Raw genomic sequence first — 27,658 nt, forward strand, 5'->3', positions numbered from 1 at the left:
AAGAGACCAAGGACCCTTGGATCCTCTTCACCGATGGAGCCTCCAACGTAAGAGGAATAGGATTAGGTATCCTACTGAAATCGCCACAGGGGGACATAATACCCAGTCCATTGCGTGTGCATTTCAAGCCACCGCCAATGAGGCAGAATATGAAGCACGTATCGCATGTTCACTTTTAGCCAAACATATGAGGATCAGGTATCTTCAAGTTTATATAGATTCTTTACTTATAACTAACCACTTTAACGGCTCTTATACCGTGAAAAGTGAGAATATGATCAAGTATTTAGAAATTGTGAAGGAATTAGCAAAATCCTCTGAGTTGTTTAATATCATACAGGTTATAAGAGAAGAAAATGTCGGGGCAAATGCCTTAGCGAACTTAGCATCATCATTGAAGATCCCGGATGATGTAAAGATACCTATCATTCATATATTGTCTCCGACAATTGGAGAATAGGAAGCTGTGGAGGAAATAGTGGATTGCATAGAAAAACTTAAGGATCCTTCATCCTCTCAAAAAGCAGGATCTTGGATCCTTCCAATTAAGAAGTTCCTTCAAGATGGAGAAATCCATACAGGGGAAAATCCTAAAGCTTGCATATTGAAGGTATCGCAATTCATCATTTTATTGTATTTAGAAAATATCTTGCAGGTCCCTGTTTGAGATGCATCGAAAATCCTGAAATACAAGAAATACTCCAAGACTTCCATGAAGGTGACTGCAGCAACCACACAGGGGGAAGAGCATTATTCTCCAGGATACTTAGGACTGGGTACATCTGGAAAAAAATGAAGAAGGATGCAATGGAGTACTCAAAGAAGTGTGATACTTGTCAAAGGCATGCAAACATCCTTCATCAGCCAGCAGAACCAATGTATCCTATATACTCTTCATGGCATTTCATGAAATAGGGAATGGATATTTTTGGCAAGCTACCAAAGGCACCAGGCGGAAAGGTCTTTATGCTTGCTATGAAATACTACTTCTCTAAATGGATTGAAGCAGAAGTATTCGTACAAGTCCGAGAAAGGGAAGTTATATCCTTAATTAAAAGAAACATTATAACTAGATTTGGTATCCCATCTGAAATTGTTAGTGATAATGGATCCCAGTTTATTGGGAAAAGAACTATTAACTTTTGTAACAGTTGGGGCAGCACGATGATTACTTCCACACCCGTTCATCCTCAAGCTAACGGACAAGCAGAGTCAAGCAACAAAATAACCATCAACAATTTGAAGAAGAAACTAGGATCCAAGAAAGGCAAGTGAGCCGAAGAGCTACCATATGTTCTTTGGGCTGACAAGACGACACCCAAGAATGCAACAAGCCAAACACCCTTCTCACTGGTGTTTGGATCAGAAGCAGTAATCCCTACAGAGATGGTGGTTTCTACAGCCAGAACAAGCATTCGTTATCCTGAGGCCAATAAATAAATCCTTCTCGAAGATTTGGATACCTTTGAAGAACTGAGAGATCTAGCCAATATCAGGATGGCAGCATATCAATAAAGGGTAGCTGGGGCATACATCAAGAGTATAAGGATCAGAATATTTCAAGAAGGAGATTTGGTCTTGAGGAAAGCCTTCCAAAATACAACCAATCCGACAGAAGGAAAGCTAGCATCTAAGTGAGAAGGTCCTTAACTGATCGAGTCGGAAGCAGGAAAGGGGGCATATCATTTGCTCACTATGGAAGGCAACAGGTTACCAAAAGCATGGAACGCTATCCACCTCAAGAAGTACTTATTCTGATCACGATCAAGTATCCTCTGAGGATCGAGTATCCTCTGAGGATCGAGTATCCTTAAAGGATCAAGGATCCTAAATTTGGTAATATCTATCTGATCACTTATTCATTTACGATTTTTATTTGTTTAAGGATAACATATTCTTAACGTTTGTTTTTTCCAAGTTTTAAGTAACAATGCAGGATACTAGTAAGATATTAAATGACTAAGAGTTTGGCCACCTCTCCTTCACGTTTAAGGTACTTTACTATTTCTCTTGGCCTAGCCTATGATTAAGGTATGACCCCCGATGGTCATAACTTCCAAGGTTTAAAGGTTTTCACCTTTCTTATAAATTAGAGTTTCTACACTCTCGCCTGGAGCGCACGCTATCCAACGTATAGTCCGGGGCAACAGGACCAATACACGCGTAGTGGCTGACAATTTCGATGTCTTCGGCTATATGGAGGATCCTATGATTTATGGTAGACGTACCATACCACTAGTTTATAACATGTTCATGTCATCTCACGTTTGGGCTAAATCCCGGTTTGGGCGAGTCCCCAGTTAACATCTGTATTATTAGGCTTGTCCCCAGTTGCACAGGATTGTCCCCAGTTTATCTTATGGGCTTGTCCCAAGTTTGATGGGTCTAATCCCAATTGATCTTATAAGTCATTTGCAACAGATGTCCTAAGTTCAACTATGAGGATCAACACTTATGAATTCAAGATCCTTAACTAATTTTTACAAGGATCACGGAAAGACCACTACTTATGGTAACTTAGGTCTAATCAGACCTTACGATATGGCTTCTACCTATCAATTTACATTTACTTGGTTTAGATCTTTGTAAACTTTATTATTTAAGGATACGACATGTTTGCAAGGATATTCTATCCTAATTTTTTACTCAAAGATATTTCTTAGAATTATTAATAAGACTAAGATTATATTGAACTTATTTTCAGAATAACGGTTAATAACGAGTAAATAGTAAAAAGATATTGTTCATTAAAAACTTGCCTAAAATCATCAAAAGCTAACCCGGACTTCACCATTTAAACATGGACCATCCATCCGGGTTAAAGTAAGTTGTTACTAACAGTTTAACCGTGCGCAGGAAAATAAAAGTCAGGGGAATCAAAGGCTTCATCCCCACAAACAGAGGATCCATCCACCTTTGCTACCCCTTGAAATTGTCTTATGGATCACTGATCCTTCACCCTAATTACTATTATCCATTACAAATCGTTATCCATAAAAACATAACCAAACAATATAAAAAAAACGGGCTATGGCCTTGTCTTTGATATCATTCGTTGCCCGTTCAAGCAGCTTCCTCACCTTCTGCTGCAACTTTTCCTTCCTCTGTCCCGACCACCTCCATTGCTCCGCTCGTTCCAGCTTCATTCCCATCCGTCATCACCACATCCTCTTCACCACCAAGAGCCACCAGAGCCACCTTTCATTTCTCTACATCCCAAGCAGCTTTATCGAAGGTAAAATCACCGGCTTCTGTAGCCTGCAACACATATTTTGCAGCCCACATCTTTGCTTCCTCAGTGGCCTGCTTCACTTCCTCTTGGTGTTGGGCTTCTGTGGTGGATAACAGATCCTCAAAACGATTCTTGTCTTTAGTGAGCTGGGCTATGGCCTTATCCTTGGTGACCACTGCACTTCCCATTCCCTAGAGGCTATCGCTTATGTGGCTCACAACCTTTTCGTAATGATCTTTGCAAGCATTCACAGCCTATACCCAACAATTATGAAAAAGTTGGAAGAATATTGGATCATCAAATTAAAGATAACACGATGAAGGATGCTTACAGCAATGATCATATCGAAATGAGTCTCGGGTTCTAAGGATCTTTTTCTCTTGGAAGCTGCCGATTTGGCCCTGGTAGTTGTGGTCCTTGGCTCGGAAGTGGTGGCTTCCTTCAAAGCTTCCTTTTTGATAGTTTGAGGAGTGATCAGACTATCAATGTCCTCCAGAGAAAACTTGCCGGCGGATGTGTGAGATTTCTGATCACCTGCGAGAACCAAGTAATAGATAAGTATTCTACTTTTTTTTATTTATCATATAAATACAAATCTTACTTGACATGTTGGAATCTGAAGAGATTTCACAAAAAGCCTCAACGAATCTGGCTTGGAAAGTCCTGACTTCGGGATCCAGGGAAAGAAACTTTTTAGCCTTTTCTTCTGTTCCAGGTAGCTTAGCCAAGGAAGCAAAGTTTTCAACTATACAATACAGTAAACAAGAAGAAATATTAAAAGTTAGATTAGTTATCATGGATTGTTTCTCTATCAAGGATCTGGGATCCTACCCTTTTTAACCCAAGTTATAGGTAAATTAGCCCCACCAGGTATGGAGTTCCGATTCACAAATAAAAACTGATTCCTCCAGAAGGAATCGTTCAGGGTTACTTTCGAAATTGGATTGGGCTATCGAGGTTTAGACTTCAACAAAAACCGGTTTGAACCATGGGTAGGTAGGCTATAGAGATGTGATAACTCTTGGACGCCGAAATTGATCTTCTCCTTCTCTATGATTCTTTCGATAGTGCCTAAAACCCTCCAAATCATGGGCATAGCCTGGATATAAGACATCCCGGTGGATTCAAAGAAACTCTGGGTAAAGGAAGGGAACAGATACGTATAGCCAATTAGAAAAGGGCAGGCCGAAAAGCAGACCCAAGTCTGTGAGTAAACATCGCATCGGATCAAAGAGTCGTATGGTCGGAAAACGGTTTCCGGTGGGAATAGTGGCCGGAATTCGTCAATCTCAGGGTCGGTAAACTTACAGATTTCCATGGACGGATTGATGATAAGGTTCTGAGATTGCATCTATAACTCAGAGCCAATGAACTGGTCGGAATGTTTAGAGGGAGAAGAAGAAGCGACAGACATCTCTTAAGAATATTATAAGAACAATGAGAAAGAGAAGGATACCTGATTAACAGCTGGATCATGTGGTTATAAAAGGGTTATAAAAAATAACATATATAGGCGGCGGATAACCTTGGGTTTATTGATGATAATTATTGCTGACAACCGTCTAATCGATATATCTTTTGCAGGGATTTCAAATTTCAAAATGACAGCTGTATTTCATAAACACCCGCCATTTTGAGGGCAATTGTTAGGGCATAGAATTTATGTTGAGGATCCTCTATCCTTGAATAATTTATGGATCAATTATCCTTGGGATATGCTTCAAGTTATAAAGGACCAAGGATCCTTGGTATTATTTGTTTACTAATGATTGTATTTGAGTGGTGTTGTGTTTGATAGATATAACGGCTGGACGACTTGGTCATCCTATTTTTGTGCTACTGGACGACTCCCACACGTGGTCAAAAGAGAAGGAACGGCTAGTGGGAAGAGTGGCATGATTATACGAGATGTAGTTAGTTGTTATTTCTTTGTTTATAACGAGTGGTGATCAACTAGGTATAACACTCACTTACTAGCTCACATTCGTAAACAATAACTGAGAACTCTCTATAATCACACACACTTAGCTTCATTGTATTCGTTGATCATAAACTCCATAATTATAACCCGATTTTTTATTAATAAATTTGTGATAGACGATTTGTCATCACCCGGAGTTTTTTCCCTTGATCTTAACGAGATCAAGGTTTTTTCCTCTCAACAAATCACGGTGTTCATCCTTATTTCGTTCATATAATCATTATTGTCATCGTAGCACTAAACCTCACAAAAAAACTTTGGTTATTCAATCCTTAGCCGATTTTTTACCAATATATATATACACACATATATATATATATAGACACACACACAGGGGTGGGTTATAATAAAAATAAATATTTTCTAGGAAGAGTAAGAATAAATCTAGGCCATTGGAACTATGATCTAGTGGTTGAGATTATTAGTTTTTAAAATAACAAATAGTTTCCTCAGATTAAGGATTTATGCTACATAGTTTTCTAACTCTAAATTTTGTGTCATTCATACTCTTCCTACAAATCTATGTATTTTTATTTTAACCATTTTCTATATATATATAAACATAAACTAGAAGAGTGCCCGCGCGATGCAGCGGGAAACCGGAAACAAATACTTTGATAATCATGTAACAAATTTTTGGGTGTTTATTATTTTGTTTGAAACTATGAGACCGTTCACCAGTTTGGTTTCATGGTTGAAACCAGAGCTAGCCGTACATATTGAAATGCTAATTATTTACTTATTTATTATGAGATATAATATATATTAGACATAGTTAAAATATAGTTAGCCAAAGTTTTATTTAATACGAGCAAACTCGTCTATTACAACTTTAATTTAACCAAATTTCTAGTATGGTTTTTTATAATCTTTGTTCTTGTTATGAAAGCATTCTATTTATTCTAATAAGGTTTATTATTTATGTGACCAAAGTTATCTTTCTTAATAGTATGATTCTCTTAATAACATATAAGTTGATGTTTAGTTTGAAGTGAATGTATATGTAGATTAATAATTCTTATTTTAAGTTTTAAACTCAGATTTTTTTGCTAAAAGTACAAACTATACTGAAACCTAATCGTTGGTAATGGTTCGGTTTAGTTGGGTTTTAATTAGAAACAGTTTAATTTCGGTTTTCGACGACAAAAAAAACTGTGTAAAGTTGGTTCATGGTTTAATTTAAAAAACCATCAAAAGCAAACCGCACACACTTTTGCATAACATCTTTTACTTAGAAAACTTTAGCAATATGATACCCAAATTAAAGATAATAAAATGCTCGTTTTTATGATGTCATTTATTTTAAAAAATATTAACGTACGAAAAGTTATGACCGTTTATAAATCGTGGGGGTAGTTGGGTTAAAAGTGAAAATAAAATAATATATAAGTAAAAGACTAAGGACCAATTTTGTAATTTTAAGGAATGAAACTTGTAATTATTTTGAAAATTTGCAAATGCACGTGAGATTTAAGGTTACAATGACATTTTTGCCCCTGGTTCATGTTGTACCTCATGCATTACATGTTATAAATTACTTAAAAAGAGCGTTTTAATTTGCCCATCAATGGTATATTATATATATATATAGTTTACTAAATTAAGCGAAAAAATAAATGGATTGATTTAAATAATATATTTATAATTTATAAATTTATATGACAATGTACAAAAAAACCAATAGATAAATAGATTTATTTTTAAAAAATTGATCAAATTTTAGGCATATCTTTATAATTTAATAATTAAAAAAGTTACTTCGTAAAATGCAAGCATATTAGAGTTTTCTTTATTTACAATCTTCAACAATATAGAGAGTATAATATGTTAATGATAGTATTTAAAATTATATTATTTTCAATCTTTAACAAACACGGTTGTTGTTGATTTTTGAATTTCACCAAGTACGTTGTAAAATATATTCTAACAGGGTATAGCAGTATAACATGTAATTATTTATTTTTGTAAAAGTGTATAGAAGTAATAAATATTTTTTTAGAAAAATAAATAATTTAATAAAATTATAAATATAATATAAATAAAATGTAAAAATAAATAAATAATTATTAATTTATGACATGTATTAGTTTCGAATGAAGCACACGGTTAATTAGAATATCCTAGTAGAATAATAAACAGCTAAAAAAAAGAATTTGGTAGGAAACAAAATAACTAAAAATTGTGAGCAAACCATATCTATCTGTTCAACTGCAAATCAACGTTCCACAACAATGGAGGCAACGGGTCTATCAATTTCACCTCTTATCATCTGCAATCCTAAAAGTCCACATTGCAACACTCACCGACTGAGCAAACCACCATATCTCTTCTTCAACTCATCCGCATCTTTCAAAGTCCAATCCACTTCTGTATGTGAATCACGCTTCAGTAATCACTCAAATTGTCTCATCAGCTATTAAATTAAATTGTATGGTTTATGGTTCCAGTATTGTAAGGGGACCGTGAAAGCGCAAGCAGTGGATGAAGATTACGAGCTTAAACAAGTCAAAGACATGGCCGCAGCCAGAAAGAGATGGGATGCACTGGTATATATTTATATATATATACACCCACTGCTTTGTGTAAATTCAAATTGATTAAAATTCGTTTATGTTTTTTTATTTATTAAATAGACGAACGAACGAACATGAACAAAACTTTTTGGTTATTAATTTAGCGGAATAACATGAACACATGTTTAGTTTGTTTATGTTCATGAGCTGTTCATTTAGAATGTTAACGCTAACATGATCATTTTCTTAACCAACGGACATGAACAAGAAAATATGTTCGGTTAAAGTTATTTGAATGAGTACGAACATGCACCCTTCGTGTTTGTGTTTGTGCTTGTTAGGCCAGATTATTGAGCTATGGAACTCAAAACTGGGGAACTGTATGCCTTATTGAGCTATAGAACTCTAAACTGGGAAAATTATATGCATGATTTCCTACATTTTTTTTAGGTCAATTATTCTCTCGTTTATTGTAGGTCAGGGAGGGAAAAGTGAAAGTTCTTACGCCGAAGGAAGCTGGATATGCGATTCAACCATCTAGCAAAACCCTACTTGATGTTCGTCCATCTACTGAGCATGAAAAGGTGAATATTCAATTATTCAGCAAGTAATATTGTCATTAGGGGGTTTTTAGGAACTGGTATTGCTTATTGAAACTGATAATTTGCATAATTTGTTTTGATAGTTTTATCCAATAGATTAACAATTTTAAGAGTGTTTGGGAGCTGGGATTGCCTATCCAAACAGCTTATCTCATCATTTTGAGTAAACTGTGGTTTTCGTTATTGTGGTTTATCCAAATTTACGGTTTTAGTCAAATAGTTTCAAATCTGCGATTTTCATCCCTATAGTTTAATTTCGCTTGCAATTAAACCCGGCCCCACTAACCCCGTTAAGTCTGATCGTGAAACCCATCAGCGTGCCCCTCACGCGAGGGGCAATTTTGTCATTTTTCCCCAAATACGCCTCATCCATTCACGCGAGGGGGCTTACGAATTAGGGTTGGGGTTTATATGGAGAGAAAAAGGACAAACTGTCCCTCACATAAGGGGCACGCTGATGGATTTAACGACCAAACTTAACAGGGTTAGTGGGGTCGGGTTTAATTGCAAGTGAAATGAAACCATAGGGATGAAAATCGTAGATTTAAAACAATTGGACTAAAACCGCAAATTTGGACAAACCACATGGACGAAAACCACAGTTTACTCTTTTTAATCGAATAAAATGGCATTTTGATATGCTGTTTATAGAGTAAAATGTGTATAAAATGGTCAACTTGGATCCCAATCTCTAGCAGGTTAATTGAAACCTCACTCAGTTTCAATTGTTTTCGATAAATTGTTGATTCTTTTTCTTGTTTTGAAGGCATGGGTAAAAGGGTCAACTTGGATACCGATTTTTGATGTCGATACTCAACTTGATGCGGGAACTATTTCATGAAAAGTCACAAGTTACATGATGGGTATCCCACCATTCTCTGTCGTGTTTAATAATTTCATTTTAAATAAGGAAATCGTAACATATATTCAAATCAAATAAAGTATGTTTGTACTGTTCAAAGTCTAGCGGTGGCAACTGCCACCCCTGACACAATATGTAAATAATCAGGTTAGACCTGTTGAATAAACAAGTTGTATTCAGGTCACACGATTTTAAAAGTGTCTTGGTTAGGGGTATTGATTTGTACACCACCAATTTACTTTGTACACTACCAAATCAAATGAGAAAAATAATTAAAAGAGATTTGGTGGTGAAGAGGTAGGTCCCAGCAGAGCCCGGTTGGACCCGCAAGACTCACCTTAAAGAGGGACGTCTGCGCAGAAACCAACTGGATCCGCAGGACCCACCATGCTCAGAGACGTGACGTCCCTACGCGCAGTACGCAAGCTGTTCCCGCAGGAAATGCCTCCCAATGGTGAAGGACTCTGCCTGTTCCCGCAGCTGCGGATACAAGCCATCAGGGAAGGCCACCCGCGCAGCAAGGCTACACGCACAAGGCACTTAGCTCTCACTCAGTGTCACCTGAAGGAATGAGCAAAGCCGGGAACAATCCCGTACAAAGGCGGGAGGGGGAATACTCCCGCCCAAAAGCCAGTCCGTACGATACGGGAAGATCTTCTGTACTGTACCTGACGAGGTATGGGCAAAAGATCTGACTAAAGATACGACAGCTTATTGACAACAGTATGGCGAGCAGCATGCTCCTGTACTGTATGTCACTATTAGCCGCTGCCTACTCACCAACTCCTGTCATACCACGTGCATAGCCGGCAGTTGGTGGAAAAGGAATAGTACACAGTAGGCCTGGTCACTATCAGCCGCTGCCTACCCACCAACTACCAGCAGGGCACGTGCGTAGGCCACAGTTGGTAGAACAGGAATACTATTCAGCATGCCACACCTCCTTGGAAACCTACCTTCGGCTATAAATACCACAAATGGTATGATCATCATATCTTATCATATTATCATCATATTATACCTGATATCTGCTCTAGCAATCTCTTAATATACATTTATATTTAAAGAGCAATCTAGTCTGATTCTCACGCCGGAGGGTGGTCACAAGGAGGAACCCCCCCCCTCCCTTCTCAGTGACAAGCTCACGGTGTCTGTTTTACAGGTTATCAGAAGAACCATCTTTGCCGGGTCTAACCCCTCGTGGGAAACATCTATCTAACCCCCAGGTTACCCGTAATCTGCCCGGGGTCAGGTTAGTGTTTCTTCATTGGCGCCATCCGTGCATAAAAGCTAGAACTTCATTTCAGTTTTTTCAAACTTCTGAAAAGATGGTTAAAGAAACTCCGATAACCACAACCCCAGTTACTGGGGGGAATACCGGCTACACAGTCTTTACAAACACTACCCCGGTTACCCAAGCCGGGGCAAGTGAAGTAAATTTTACAAACACTACCCCGGTTACCCAAGCCGGGGCAAGTGAAGTAAATTTTACGAACACTACCCCAGTTACCCAAGCTGGGGCAAGTGATAATCGCTCACTGGGATTCACCGATACCCAGTTAGAGAAACGAACAAGACTCCCCCGCCAAACACTCGACGAAGTTAAGGCATAGGCGGAGGCACGTCAGAAGGAATTCCAAGCTGAGTTGGACGAACGCTTGCGTTCCGTCCAACAGGCTGACGAATTCGAAGAATACTTGGACGATGACTCGGAGGAATCCGACAACGACGCGAACCCTCGCCATAGGGCAAAAGGGAAGCGTAAGGAAACGGACTCCCAACCGAGAAGGCGTTTTGGAGAAGCCTTCAAACCAAAAAACCCAGGTGGAAGCCCACGTGACTTCTCCAAAACATTTAGACCAACTGTTGCAAATGCGGGAACGTCCAAATTTGCAAGGGACATTGCGGAAGCAATTGCCCCAAAAAGTGCCAAAAAAATGTCCAACATAGGCACATATGATGGTATATCTGACCCAGATGATCATTTGAACAGATTCATAGCGGGGGCAACCGTCAGCAATTGGACGGAACCTACGTGGTGTTACATGTTCCAAATGACGCTTGTTGGGCCAGCTAGAGCGTGGTTCGATCGTCTACCGGTCAACCACATCTACGACTGGGCAGACTTCCAGCAGAAGTTTAGCCAACACTTCAGCCAACAACGAAAGTATACCGAGGAGCAATGGACAATCCTCAAATGCATTCGAGAGGAATATGAATCTTTGCTAGACTTCATCACTCGCTTCAACTCAAAGAAGCTTAGTCTGGGTAATATCAGCGAAGATCTTGTTCGCGCTGCTTTCATCCAGGGCGCGAACGACCCAGAGCTCATCCGCACCTTAACGGGTAAAGATGGCATGCCATCCACATGGGATGCCATCATGACAGCAGCTAAACGCTTTGCGGAAACGGAGAAGCAACTGGGTAGAGATCTCCCACAGAGCACAAACCTCTACACCTAGAAGACAAGAGAAGACAACGTCCTTACCGCCCGACTAAACAAAAAGCGGAAGCTTGGCATTTGGCAGTCAAGGGTAAACTTTGACACCTCATACGGCTTGCAACATCGGTTAGGCGGAAGGGATAACGTACGGTCGAACCAGAACTCCAGATGGACGCCACTCACCAAAAGCGTCACCGAGATATTCGCCACTGAAGAGCTCCCATGGCCAAAGCCTCCAATAATCCGACATCGTCACAATGCTGATCGGAGCAAATACTGTGACTTTCACAGGACAAAAGGCCACAACACTGAAGAATGCATAGACGTAAAGGACATGGTCGAAGCATTTGTCAGAGATGGGACGCTCGCGCACCTCGTGGCGCAATGAACGCTGAGCAGGCTGATGCGTGTAGAACCCCAGCTGGGGAAAACACGAATAAAATTGCAGCTTCAATGTTGGAGACTACATACTGCGCAAACAACGAGATCCCGAACCAGGTGCATATCGGCTCGATGGCACTCCCATCCCAACAACATGGAAGGGAGCTCAATTACACAGTTTGCATGTAGATCAATTCCAAATTTGTAAAGAAAAGGCCCAGAGCCACTTCTAATGGAAATGATTCTCCTTAGAACATCGACGCTGATGATTTTACATTTATACTTTATGAACTATCAACACTGATGCCGGTCTTCACCGCATACATAAGTGTGAAAGTCGTTGCATGGGGAAGGCGGCAAAACCCGCATAAACCCAAAAAACGACAAACCTTCACGCAGGTCAGTTAAAGGGCAAAGTTCAGTCATCCCACTAAATGAAAGTGCCGGTCTATCCGCATGAATCATGATAGAGGAAACTGAACACTAACCTATTAACAACCGCGCGTCGAACGGTTAATTTATTCAGCACGGATATGCCGGTTTTCACCGCATAATTACGTGGAAAGTCGTTGCGTGGGGAAGGCGGCAAAACCCGCATAAACCCAAAAAACGGCAAACCTTCACGCAGGTCAGTTGAAGGGTAAAGTTCAGTCATCCCACTAAATGAAAGTGCCGGTCTATCCGCATGAATCATGATAGAGGAAGCTGAACACTAACCTATTAACAACCGCGCGTCGAATGGTTAATTTATTCAACACTAATATGCCGGTTTTCACCGCATAATTACGTGGAAAGTCGTTGCGTGGGGAAGGCGGCAAAACCCTCATAAACCCAAAAAACGACAAACCTTCCGCAGGTCAGTCATAGGTAAGCTTTGGCAAACTAAATGAAAGTGCCGGTCCTAACCGCACAAATCATGAGAGGAAACCGGACCTATTGACAACCGCGCGTTGAACGGAAAACTTATTCAAAACAAAATTTCTAACAAATGGATGAGGAAAACCTACACGCAGGTCAGATGTACGTAAAGTTTAGCCATCCTACTAAGTGCAAGTGACGGTCCTACCCGCACAATCACGAAAGAGGAAGCAAAACTTCAACCTATTATCTACCACGTTCAAAGGTTAACTTATCCTAAACACTTAGAAATTTCAAAAAAGATGAGGAAAACCTCCACGCAGGTCAGATGGTAAAGTTTAGCCATCCTACTAAGTGCAAGTGACGGTCCTACCCGCACAATCACGAAAGAGGAAGCAAGACTTCAACCTATTATCTACCACGTTCAAAGGTTAACTTATTCTAAACACTTGGAAAATTGCTAATTTAAACTAAGTATGCAAGTCGTATAACGTTTATAAAGCAAAGAATCCAATGAAAATAGCGGTCTTACCCGCACAAAGATTTATATTTCACAATGATTCATTACAAGAATGGCCGGGTAACTACCCGCCTACAAGAAAATAAATCTATACAAGCTAAATCTATCCTAGCAGTGGGAAGGGATCTTCAGGATCAAGCTTCAGGGCCACTTCCACTTGGACCAGCACCATCAGTAGAGCGTGGCAGTTCAAGGAAAGCTTTAAGGATAGCTAGCCCATCATCAGCAGCAGCAACTTGGTTCACCTTCTCCACCACCGGATGCGGGAAGGCGGCATACTGATTCACTGCTTGGTCATAAACAGCTTCAGTATCAACATTATACAAAGGGAAGTTGGAAGGCGGGATGCCTTTCTCAACGAACCCTAGACCAAGCAGGAAGCCGGCCTTTTCCCCATCCTCGTGAGAAGCGTTGAGGGTTGCGCTCATAGCATCGTCGTAAGACGTCTCCGTGAAGACTCGATGCACAACCTACAAAAAAGAAAATACAAGTATCAGAACCTTTTCTATTTACAAAGAAAAGCGTAAAGACATGAAAAGCATACCTGAGACAACGCTTCTCGAAGAAGCCATTCCTTGGCAACCAGAGCCTCCTGGAGGGCAGCTTGAGCTTCGTTACGGGCGCGTTCGGCTTCACTCTTGTTGAGGTTGGCAAGCAACACTTCTTTAGCCGCAGCCTCTTCGACGCCCTTTAGCTTCCGCTCAGTATGGTCAAGCACCCCCCTCTGGTCCAAGATTTCTTGGAGCTTTTTGGCGTCTTCCATCGCCAAGGCATCATGAGCCTGCTGGAGAGCCTTTAATTTGGCTTTAAGCTCTTCATTCTCCACGCGTAGAGGCTCAGCAACAGCTTCAGCCTTGGTGGCCCTTTCAGTTGCGTTCCTAGCAGTTTCCTTAGCCAGCCGAAGCTGTTCATTAACAGCTTGGGCAGCCTTGGAACGGGCCTCGAGACGGGCCTGAACCTCAACTTCAAGGGCCTTGAACGCCTTCTCCTTCTCCGCAGCAGCCGCGGAGAGCCTCCTATTCTCCTCCCGGACAGCCCGGGCCTGAGCTACTTCTTGAATGCGAGCTGCTTTTAACTTGTCGTTTTCACGACAAAGCAGCTCGACGCGCGGCTGCATCTGGGCCAGGAGAACCCGAAGCTCATTGCTTAGCCTACCCTCCTGGTAGCTAGCCATGGCTTCCCCCAACGCACCACTGGGAGCAGCGTGACGAGCCCACTCCACGCACTCCACAGGTGTGCGAAGGGTTGTTCCTCGGCGGATGTTCCATCGTGGAACATACACTTCATTGGAATCCGATACTGCAAAAAACAAAAAGCAGTCAGGAAAAGATGATAAAAAAATATATAAAATAGGCCAAAAGAACCCTACGCACCTGTAGGGTCAATAACAGGCCGATAGCCGCCAAACCCATCACCTGAACCCAAAGGAAATCCATCCAAGAGGTCAGGCAGATGGGAAGGAGGCAGAGGTTGGCGATAAGCCCCATGCATACCTGAAGGATCGGCCGTCGTTGCCGATGACGGAGGAGGCATGGTAAATGCTGCCGCGGCCGCCGCGGTCGCCGCTGCGGAATCCGTAGCAAAAGTAACCGCCGGCTCGGTGAAAGATGCGGTAAAAATGGCACTCACAGCCGGCAGTGACGTCATCACAGCTGGAACAGTCGGCTCAAAGGAGTGAGCAACTGAACCAGCGGAAGCAGGCGCAGGCGCAGCCGCCTGGTTCGTCGCCTCAGGTAGGCTGACCAAGCCTACAGTCATGGGCGGAGGGGTACTCTGAGCTCCACCCTGGAATGCGTCAACATCCACGCCTGCATAAAGAAAATAAGTATTAATGATGGAAAACTATGAAGTTAAAGATAAAGGAAGTTTGTACTTACGGGTTTTCTTGAGCCTAAAGGTACGGAGAGGCGGGGACGAACCCGATGGAGCCGGCCTCTTTGCGCCGCTCACCGTCGTCTTCCTGGGCTCTCCGGAGGTGACAGTCGCAGCCTCCGGAGCGGTGGTCTTATCACCACCGGGATTTCCCGTCACCTCTTCGCTCTCGGTCTCCGAATCAGACCGAGGCACCGGATCGGCAGTGGAGGCCACCTTCTCCTTCCCCTTCACGCCGGCAGCCTTCTTCTTCCGCACCAACGGAGGACCATCTGCGGATTCCTCATCAGAACATAAGATTAGTGGAATTCTAGCAGAGGTTTCAACATTGAGGGGTCGAGGGTTGAAAAGCGCCTTACCTGGCCGCCTGGCGCTAAGGATCTCGTGGCCTAACGGATCTTCAGGTGGTGTACATAAACCAGCGGTGCATAGATCAATATCCTTTTTCAAAAAGAGAAATTGCCATTTTGACATCTTAGAAAGGCTAATTGTCTTAGTTTTCGAGATGCTAACATTCGTAATTTCTTATATGATTGCAGGAGGTTGGTGGAGTGGTGTACCGGCACTATCTTTCGATAAGTATGTCAAGAATTGTTCCCAACAAAGAATTAAGGTTGTAATCTGTCGCTAATAATTATGGTTTTTAACAGCCAGTTCTTATCAAAAGTCACAGCAAAATTCCCAAAAGATACCGACCTTATTGTTGCATGCCAAAAGGGATTAAGGCAGATGCTTTTCTTAAACTCATGTGTTTTATTCCATTTTACTTTTATTTACATTAATGAAAAGTATTATTTATTATTTATCGTAGATCGTTAGCCGCTTGTGAGCTACTATATAATGCTGGTTATAAAAATCTTTTCTGGGTTCAAGGAGGTCTAGAGGCTGCTGAAGAAGAGGTACAAAGCTAATTCAAATAATTTTGACTTTTAAATTCTAAAATAGGTGAATTTTAAATTATTAATTTCGAAATTCAAGAAGTTTGACTTTTAGATTTCATAATTTTTAATCATTTACTTTTTAATGGGTCAAGCGGTTTTGGTTTTATCTCTGTCAGATTAAACATGTAAAAACAAAAACATAGCTTGAAAGATGAAATGAAACCTATCATAACTGTTCAAAGTTGCCCAAAATGCATTGTAAATGCACAAAATAGTTCTCGTATGATCTTATATATATATATATATATATAGTGGGCTCGAGCTCATTTAAGCTCAGCTAGATTCGCGCTTTTAGCAATCCGATCTCGAGTAGCTCACGAGCGGTTTAGTTCATTTACACTCTACGATTTTGCCACCTCTAATTTATAATTTATAATTTATAGTCTCCCTTTATTCTTTTTAGCAATGTGAACTAAAAAAAACATGATTGAATAAAGATTAATCAACTTTTGTTTGGTGCAGGATCTCGAACTGGATGGTCCTGAGCCCTTTAAGTTAGCCGGAGTCGGTGGGCTTTCAGGTTTTCTCGGGCATTATGAAACACACTTGTGTTTCATTTATCTATTTAGTTAAAACAATTCCGATTTAATTTTGTTTGTTAATTATGCAGTTGGACAGATCAGCAAAGAGCTCAGGCCGCCAAGGAGGGTTGGGGTTATCGACTAGTCTTTACTGATCGATTGGTAACGAGTTTTAGAACCTTGTTATGTAACTCTATTTATATATAAGTTAAATTGTTCGAGTTAGCTTTTTGTATACTTTCTAAAATATTAAATGGTCTAATATGATTAAAAATATTATCTTGTTTCAATAACAAATTATTCTTTAAATAAAATTATTTTAGATGTTATATTCATTAAAAATACATTTTGGCTGACTTTCAATCCGTTTGACCAAATTGACCTGTTAGACATAAACGTAAACTAAATAACTGAACATATGTATTTCTCAGATTGGAGTCGTTCTTGCTGCCGATGCTCTGTTTCTTGGGGTTCAACAAGCAGCTCGTTATCTTCAGGATATAAGGGCTCACTAAAGATCGGGTTTTTTTCAGTTCAAAGAATTCTCTAGAGTTTGTAGATTTGTGTATGATTGTCATGAGTGTATTGTATTGTTATTGCTTTCATAAATTTTGTCTGCCATCAATACCTCCATATTGCGTCGTGCTGAGTATAATTTTTGTTAATGGGTTTGAGTCAGGATTTGTAGAGGTATGTTGTATGTAGGGTAGGAGACCGATTGTTCTTTACTTTTTGTGTGTTTTGAATGTTCAATGAATTCAGTATTCATACTTGCATGATTAGTGGCGGACTTAGAAATTTTTTTATGGGGGCGGGATATTTTAAGTGTCATTTGACTATCATTTTATAATTTTTTTCCCGGTCGGGTGATAAAAGATTATCAAACTAAATTTCGTATAATTAACAAAAAAGTATGTTAAACATCATTACAAATGCATAGTCAATGACATAACTAGAAAACTTTAACCGAATGGTCGTAGTGTTTGATATTTTTTTAGAAGCATGGTATAATAATAACTATTTCACCGATACAAAATAGATCAATGAAGTAATAACGTAAAAGAACCAAAAGTAAATACACTAAAAAAGTACAAATAAATAAACGAAATGCTCAACCAAAGCAAAATAAAAGAATTAAATTAAACTTTTTTTGTTATAATTATTAAATATTTTACATTGAGAAGAAAAAAAATTGACGTGGGAAAAAAGAAAGTATGTCACCGCACATGTCAATGTCATAACATCTTGTCATTGCTTTAAATGGATTTGACTAAAAGACGAAAAACCACCCACATTAACTTAAAATACACCAAAATGCCTCATCAGCTTCTTCGTAGCCTCCAAACCAGTGACGAGACCAATCAAATTTAACCGGAGATCCGAACAAAATTTTCTTTTCGAATTTTTCAATCGTATGTTGGTAATGTTTTTCAATAATAAATGTACAAAACATGATAATAGAATGGGTCTCTTTTAATATTATTTTAGTTTGTATTTAATGGATGCGATAAGTAAAGTTATGTTTTATCTATAAAGCGTGCTTATATATTATTATAATAAAATAATATAACTTATTATTATTTAAATTATTAAACCAAAGAAGGGGATAAATAAAGAGGAATATACTTTAATACGGATAGTTTATAAGATTAAATTAATAAGTAAAGGGAAACAGGGTAAAGTTAAAATACAAAAGACAACCAAAATGAGAAGAATGAGAAGGAATTTTATCCATTGATCTTAAATTTGAATGACTGAGATTAATTAAATAAATAAAAATTGATGGAAAGGGCATGAAGGTAATAACCCACCTTTGTTGACTTTCTCTCTCCACATGCAAGGCACATGCCAATTTCCCCATCATTTTAAAATGTCAATAACTTTTTCATATGACATTATTTTTTTTTAAAATTCACCATAATAATAATCGTTTTTTTATCTTTAATATGAGTATCATATTGTTATATAAAAATAAAAAAAATTAATGGGTTTTATAATTGTGTTTTTTTATTGTTCATTGTGATATTGTGTAATATGTTGTTTTCATTGTGTTTTACGTTTCAAGTCATTATATTCACCATTGTGTCTTACGTTTTAGGCCATTGTGTTATACGTATTCACCATTGTGTCTGACGTTTTAGGTCATTGTCTTACACGTATTCATCATTGTTTTTACGTTTTAGGTCATTGTGTTATACGTATTCACCATTGTGTTTTACGTGTCAAGTTAAAGACAAAATGGTGTGCGAGAAGACACAATAACGAAAAAAGACATAATGATAAGAGAAAAGACACAATGGTGTGCGAAAAGACACAAAGACGAAAAAAAAAAACAATGGCAAAAAAAATACACAATGATAAGCGAAAAGACACAATGACGAAAAAAGACACAATGATAAGCGAAAAGACACAATGGTGTGGAAAAAACACAATGACGAAAAAAGACACAATGATAAGCGAAAAGACACAATGGTGTGCGAAAAGACACAATGGTGTGCGAAAAAACACAATGACGTAAAATGACACAATGATAAACGAAAAGACACAATGGTGTGCAGAAAGACACAATGGTGTGCGAAAAGACACAATGACGAAAAAAGACACAGTGATAAGCGAAAAGACACAATGGTGTGCGAAAAGACACAATGACAAAAACAAGATGCAATGATAAGCGAAAAGACACAATGGTGTGCGTAAAAACATAATGACGAAAAAAGACACAACGATAAGCGAAAAGATACAATGGTGTGCGAAAAGACACAATGTTGTGTGAAAAGACACAATGATAAGCGAAAAGACACAATGTTGTGCGAAAAAACACAATGACGAAAAAAGACACAATGATAAGCGAAAAGACACAATGGTGTGCGAAAAAACACAATGACGAAAAAAGACACAATGATAAACGAAAAGACACAATGGTGTATAGAAAGACACAATGGTGTGCGAAAAGACACAATGGCGAAAAAAGACACAATGATAAGCGAAAAGACACAATGGTGTGCGAAAAGACATAATGACGAAAAAATACACAATGATAAGCGAAAAGACACAATGGTGTGAAAAAAAACACAATGACGAAAAAAACACAATGATAAGCGAAAAGACACAATGGTGTGAGAAAAGACACAAATGTGTGCGAAAAGTCACAATGACGAAAAAAGACACAATGATAAGCGAAAAGACACAATGGTGTGCGAAAAGACACAATGACGAAAAAAGACACAATGACGTGATTTTTGTTTTTAAGTTTTATATAACAAAACTCATACTCATATTAAAGATAAAAAACGCTTGTTATTATGATGAACTTTTTTTTAAAAAAAAATATCATACGAAAAAGTTATAAACGTTCTAAAATGATGGGGGTATTAACATGTGCCTTGCATGTGGAAATAGAAAATGTGTACAATTATCTTTATACCTTTTTTTCTTTGGTCCCCACTTGACACATGTCAATTATTTATGGCTTTTCACCCTTCTCATTTTTGTTACCCTTTGTAAAATAACTTGACCCAAGAAAAACAATAAACAATCAAATAAATAAAGGTAATTAAATTTGACTACTAATGTATGCCAGCTTTCACTTTTGTAAAGTTACTTTTACATAAAAGGTGACTCATCTTCTTCGTTCTTGAAGGAGTTTATTAAAGAAAGATGCAGGTTTCTCGACACTAGTCATCTTCATCAGAAAAAAAATTACGATCAATCAAAACTCACTATTTTTTTTCAATGATTTCAAAAGTTTAAGGGGGCGATTGAAAATTTTTATGAGGGGCATTCGGAATTTTCACGTATATATAACATAAAAAGAAAAAAACTTAAGGGGACGGCTGCCCCTTCCCTGAATTTTAGGTCTGCCCCTGTGCATGACATGGTGTGTTCTTTATTATTCCAATAAACATAAGATAACTAAATAAACAAACAAGTGTATTAAACAGGACTCGCAACCACGAGAAGAGGGATTCTCTTATGTACCACGATCCCAAGGCATTTGGACATCCGATTCCTTCTTTCTCCCAATTCGGACATATCTAAGTCCTTTCTCCCAGTCCGCCAATTTCCAATCAAAATTATGTAAAAGACGTGCTATCAAATTCTCATTCGTAGCCATAGCAAACGGTATTCCCGGACATATCCCCCGCCCCGCCTCAAACGGTATCAACTCAAAATCATGTCGCTTAAAATCAATACTCGTGTCCAAAAACCTCTCTGATCAAAACTCTACAGGTTCATCCCAAAAATTTGGGTCCCTCCCGATTGCCCAAACATTGTTCATAACTGTAGTTCCTTTTGCAGTAGCATATGCCATATGGTTACCATCTTTCAATGCGATATTAGTAACTAGCACAGGAAGCGGTGAATGGAGCCGAAGAGTGTCCATGTAAACTTCTTTTAAGTATTTATTCTTTTCCAAACACTCTTTTAAAACGTTGTGCTCTTGAGTTTCATCAAGGTAAAAAAGGAAAGGAAAATAGGAAACAAGAAAAGTGTGGTTTGATCTTATGAACCTATTTAAAACCGCCTTGAGTTTCGGATTTTAATAGAACGCCTATATAAATAATTGCATTGAACCCACACATAAAATGTTGAGTGACACTGTAACATCTCGAAAAAAAAATACCATATTTATTTTCGGGTTAAAAATGTTAACTTTGAAAATAGAAGAACCCAAATATATTTTTATAATAAATATAGTAAAGAAATAATAAGATTATATTAAGTTGGAAGAATTTCATATTACGAAAATGGGGGGAAATGAATCCATCCCACATGGAAGGAAGGAAGAAAATGGAACTCCTTCACATGTGTATAAATAATAAAGATAAAGTCCATCCCACATGAAAAGTGAGAAATATTTGGAAGCTCTTTATAAAGAGATAAGTTTCCATAGAAATATTCTTATATGTCATGCATGCACCAGTAGTCCTAGCAGAGGGCGCGAAGCACCCGATGCGCACGGGCTCGGGCGAAAGGCGCAATGTGGCGCTTTGATGGCACACTTTGCACTTCGCACGCTCGCATCTCTGTGAGTCGCCTTATTGTTTTTGGAAAATGGAAGCAAGAACAAGATGTGATAAGTCATCAAAAGTAAAGGGACTAAAAAGAAAATTCTGGAGTACAAGACCCATCGCGATACGCGATGGATCTGGAGATAACCCATCACGATATGCGACGGGTACACCACATTGCTCCAGGATGGGCGGTTTCGCGATACGCGATCACCTAACCTTTTGGGTCATCGCTATACGCGATAACCAGGCGAAGTAATTGTGGACATGTGTCTAACCACGTGGCCCCACATGGCAGGCCTATTAGTGACCAATCAGACCTAGTGGGCGGCTTCGCGATTCGCGATGGCCAAACCAAAATTCCATCGTGATACGAGATGGAATATAATATTCAGAGTCGGTTAAGCAATCCATTACGATATGCGATGGATCCCCTTTTTAACCCATTGCGTATCGCTGTGGGTCATAATCTTAGCTCTATAAATAGGGTGTCGAGCTCTGTTTTGTGCATCCCAAATCAAACCTCACATATACTTTTTTTGATATTCGTGCCTTGATTCCGACGTTCCGATGATTCGTTTCTCGAAGTAGGTGCAAGTGTTAAAGCTTTGTTTAGTTGTATTCCCAATTACCCGCCGACAAGTAGAAGTGTTGCCCGCATCAAGCTTAGGCATTCATATAAACTAGCCATACAAGGTAGGGGTACTGCCCGATTATTTTATTATATATGGCTTAGACCCTAGTCGGGGGTATAGTCTATACCTTGATGAGATAATGAAGGGAAATATAGTTTTTATAAGACAAGGGTATAGATAAAATATTATTTCTTTATAATTATAAATATTTTTTAATGTTACTTAACAAAGAAGAAACGTAATATATATGTTTCTTCATGAAGAAGAACGTAGTGTTTTATTAATGAATATTTTGGACTAAAGGTCCAAGTATAAAGAAATAGTTATCAAGGTAATGATTATGCAAATAGACTAAAGGTTTAAAGCTAGATCGTTGATCTAGTATTTATACCTGGTTATTCTCGTACTACAGGTCCGAGGTAACTTCAAAATAAAATCAGTGAAAGCGCTGATCAAAACAAAGGTGAATACGCTCATAACTTTAAAACTCTTTAATCGAGTCATTTACCTATAAACCAAAGTTTACATGGGATAATGTATCCCTAAAACTTAGTATATGCTTGCAATTGGGCTAGTTATACTTGTATTTAGATCCTTACATACGTGGGCAGAGGGTAGGCATACCCCATCTTGTGTGGTACCAGGTCCCCGTCTCATTTAGCCAATCTATAGTGTTGTGAGGGCTGGACTAATGTGATATAATTGGTACTTTGGTCTAGAGGGCTGCTAATTGTTTCGAGTATAAACTAAAGGTTTTCATAAACTGTTTTAATAAACTGTTTTACAGGTAACCAAGAGTAGAGGCTTGGAGTTGGAGTCTAGCCGTTAGATGATCTAATGGCTCATGAAGTTTTATTATTAAAATATTGTAAATTATGGTTTATAACTTCAACTCTATTGTAATAAACTAACGGGTGTTTAATTCCCGTCTTTTGAAATATATTAATATTTTAATCATAACATCCGCTTTACAGCCTTAAACTCTGATATATTTAGAAAACAGATACCATCTGGTCACACACCTAGGCCCTAAGTTGGGGTGTGACAGACACCATACACAAAATGTTCCATATTTTAGTAGTAAAGATCTTCCACTCAAACTTAAAGATAAATGACACTAACATTGCCACAATAAATCATGGAGGCCCGGAAAGGGGGTGTCCTAATTCCAGCAACATATTATGAATCCAACAAATTTTGGTAACAACATTTGCTACCCCACGATATTTAGCTTCAGCACTTGAAAGAAAAACGGTGGACTGTCTCTTTGAGGACCATGAGACGAAATTGTCCCTGAGATAGACACAATAGCTAGATGTGGAACGGCGAGTGTATGGACAGCCCGCCTAATCCACATCAATGTAGTAGACTGGTGTAGAAATAGAGCCATGATAAATGTAAAAACCCTTTGCTAGTTTACCCTTTACATACCGGAGAATACGACGGAGATCATGTATGATCAATGCATGGAGCATGCATGTGAATGAATATTTAATGTACATCATAAGATATGTCGGGACGAGTGAATGTTAAATACTAGAGGGAACCCGTAAGACGATGATGCATGGTCGGATCATTAAGGACATCCCCGATGATATTTCTTAGTTTATGGGCGGTATCTATAGGTGTGTGGACCGGGTTATAATGCTTCATCTTTGCACAGTTTAGAATGTCAAGTGCATACAATCTCTGAGAGAGAGAAATTCCATCTGGATTCCGTGATATCGACATCCCTAAAAAATAACTCAAGGGCCTTAGGTCCTTCATTTGAAATTCGGCCAAAAGGTATGTTAACAATTGTTCTTTTAGCGTAGATGAAGACGTGGTAAGGATAATGTCATATACGTATAAGAGAAGATATGCAATATCGTGCCCATGTTTGTAAATGAAAAGTGAGTGGTGACAAGAGCTTTGAAGAAATCCCAAAGTAATCACGTAATCTGTGAAGCATTGATACCAAGCCCGTGGAGCTTGTTTTAAACAGTATACCGATTTCTTTAGGCGACAAACATGGTGTGGTAGATGAAGATGACGGAATTCCATTGATTGATGCATAAAATCTGTCTCTGAGAGATTACCATGAAGAAACATGTTCTTTACATCGAGTTGACTAATATCCCAACCGTGGAATAATGCAATACTAAGAACAATCCGAATGGTGATCGGTTTGACTACCGGAGTAAAGTCTTATCACAATCTACTCCATCTATTGAGATCTACCATCACATACCAAATGAGTTTTATATCGCTCAAGAGAACAATCCGATTTTGTTTTATGTATAAAAATCCACATGCATCGAATAGCATTCATGTGTGGCTGACAAGGTACTAGTTCTCTTATCTCATTTTCAATAACAACATTGAACTCGTTTGTCATGGAACGAGCCCGAATCGGTTTGTTAAAATCTTTGAACGGGTTACAAGGGGTAATTTAAAGGTGATGTGAGTATGTAAATTATGTATATGTTAGTGTTTGGTGATTCTGGCCATGCCTCAAGTGTTCATGGTAAAATTAGGTGAAGGAGGTGATGTGGGTGGGGGGGGGGGGGAGAAGTAGAGCCGGTTGTTGATGCGAATAGGAAGGAAGGTGGAGTAGATATAGGTGAGAGTTGGGTAGGAGTAGTAATGTGTGAATGGGATATGGGTTTGCGCAGAAGGTTGTGACTTGGCCATAAGAGAGGAAGAGTTTTAGGCCATAAGAGATGAAGAAGTTTGGCTGAAGTGGGCAATGTGGGTTAGGTTGTAGGGGATGAAGGTATAGTTATGGGATGATAGGCCTAAGATGAGGAGGTATGGGTAGGAAAAATTGGCCAGATGGGAGAGGCGAGAGGTTGGAGTCTAAGCAATGGTATGAGGCTTGTGGTGTGTTTAGAGTGGCGGAAGGAAATATGGACTCATCAAAAACTACGTGTTAAGAATTCTTGGTGGAGAGTTCTTCGTATTTGTACCCCTATGGTGCAAGGGGTGGCCTAGGAAGATAAAAGGGGAGGATCGATTTAGTAGTTTGTTTAGGGTGGCCGAGGGGAGTAGTGGATAGCAAAGACACCCGAAGGTGCGGAGGTGGTCATGTGTTGGTTGTTTGTTATGGAGTATGTGATTAGGGGTGTAATTGTGTTTGGTTTTACATGGTATAATATTAATAAGGTAGGGGGCTAATTGTAAAGCATGATGCCATAAATTTTCAGGTATATAAGTGTGAGTGAGGAGGTTGCGAATGTTATTATTAATCAAATGTATTTTTCGTTCACCTTTACCATTTTGCGATGAAGTGTAAGGACACGAGAACCAGAATGATGTACCATTTTTGGAACAAAATTCATGAAATGACCGATTATTATATTCGGTTCCGTTGTCACATTGAAACGTCTTTATGGGAAGGTTGAATTGTGTATGTATCTATTTGTGGAAATTAGAAAGATAGCGAAGACATGTGATTTATTATTTAAGGAAAAAGTCTATAAGTAGTTTGTGAAATCATTAAGAAATAACACGTAGTATTGATGACCACCGGTACTAAGTACCGGAGAAGTCCATAGGTCACTATGTATAATATCAAAAGGAAGTCGCGTAAAAGATAAAGAATGATAAAATGGTAATTTAACATGTTTCCCAAAAATGGAAGACTAACAAATTCGTTTACCAAAAAGTTTTTCAACGAAAACAACATGTTGTTTACTCAAAAACTATAATAAATCACATCCAGGATCGCATAGTCGTTTTGCCCTAGATCCTATGAGAGAGCAACAAAGGTAGTGGGACTGGTGAACTGGGTGTTGGTTGTGAGAGAAAACGGGTAGAGGCCGTCAACACTATTTATGTGGAGGATAGGAATCCGCGTTAGGTAGTAATTCACAAGAAAACCAAAATGATCAAATTCAATAGAAAACATAATATCAATAGTAAGGAGACAAACAGATAATAAGTTTTTAACGAGGTTGGGTGCATGAAGGATCTTATTGACGTGTAAGGGTTTAAAGTTGGGGTTTACTTTGGTATAGTCGTTCCCAAGGATTGGGATTTGGAACCCGTTGCCATCAATAATATTATTCGAAATACGAATATTGAAATAAGTCTAAAGAGTACTTGTGGTGTTCGTCATATGATTCGTGACACCCATGTCAAGATTTCAGATTTAGAGTCATAGTTTGCATAGCTTACTCAATGTTGTTGGGTACATATTGGTTGGTGTTTGTATGCTGAGTGTAGTTGGCATATGGTGGGGCAAGGATACCTGCAACAGGAATGGACCCGGGAGTGGTGGGGTAAAAGGTGGTAGCCTGTTAATGGGAACAGTTGGATAGGGGTGGGTGGTGTATGCCAATTGTTGTGGGTTGTAGAGGTGTGAAGTAGTATATCCCCACGAGTTATTGTAGTTCCCCTGGTTGGATTGGGTATTAGGGTTAGGGTTGTTTGTGTAGCCCATTCCGCTAGAACTTTGACTACGATTTGACCACAAAAATTATGATCACGGCCGCGTTGAGACCAATCAAAGGTGTCGCTAGACTCGGTAGATGTGCTAGAAGAGTTGTGGCCATATAATTCATGAGGTAGCTGCATATGTGGTGTTTGTAAGGCGGTGTGAAGAGTAGTTCCAAAAATCGAGTTGGACGTGGAACCTATTCGTCTATATTCTTCTTGGGTTAACTTTGAACTTGCCTCAAAGAAGGTCGATAAGGTATGATTTGGTTGATGAACATACCAGTTGCATCATACTCTACGTTTGCCAATTGATCAACTATATCCTTCAACTCATGAAAACATGCAGAACTATTAGGGAAAGACTCTAGTTTGGTGTTTGTGAAACGGTTCTTCAAGGCGATGGCCCATGCTGCATGGTTGTATCGAAACAAGTGAGTAATAGCATCCCACTCCTGTTTCGCAGTTTCTTTTGGTATGATTATTGTCTGGAGAAGATCATTGGATGTGGTACAATATATCCTTTGTTTGACGATAGCATTGAATTGATCCCATGATATTCGGGTTTCTTTGTCTTTGTTCATTGAAGTATAGTATGTGGGTTCGATGATATGATCTAAAACCTCAAAAAAGGCATGAAGTTACCAATATTATTAACTGTGAGGGAAGGGTGGGCAATGGTAGACATTGGAGGTTAGGGAGTGCTCGTCATTGGAGATTAAGAGAGAATGATGGGCAGAGGTTTAAAGAAGATGAAATGAAAAAGGATGGTGAAGGCCAATGGTGGTTAGGGTTAGTGTAAAAAGAAAATGCTCTATGCCTTTCTATTCACCACTCCATAATATATATATAGGTACATAACAATAATT

The 27,658-nt window shown here is 39.0% G+C and overlaps 1 pseudogene across 1 annotated transcript; it reads left to right on the forward strand.

Annotated features, from left to right (window-relative positions):
* The first annotated feature begins 7,444 nt into the window (after positions 1-7,444).
* Positions 7,445-17,034, forward strand: LOC143575787 (rhodanese-like domain-containing protein 11, chloroplastic; annotated as a pseudogene). Its single transcript, XR_013142828.1, has 8 exons — positions 7,445-7,582; positions 7,661-7,759; positions 8,203-8,310; positions 9,095-9,191; positions 15,804-15,843; positions 15,915-15,989; positions 16,076-16,163; positions 16,668-17,034. The product of XR_013142828.1 is annotated as a rhodanese-like domain-containing protein 11, chloroplastic (transcript).
* The last annotated feature ends 10,624 nt before the right edge of the window (positions 17,035-27,658 follow it).

Source organism: Bidens hawaiensis, unplaced genomic scaffold (assembly GCF_021521415.1).
Source record: "Bidens hawaiensis isolate Kalapana, Puna unplaced genomic scaffold, B.hawaiensis_p1.1 tig00027748_1, whole genome shotgun sequence".
Classification (NCBI taxonomy): Eukaryota; Viridiplantae; Streptophyta; class Magnoliopsida; order Asterales; family Asteraceae; genus Bidens; species Bidens hawaiensis.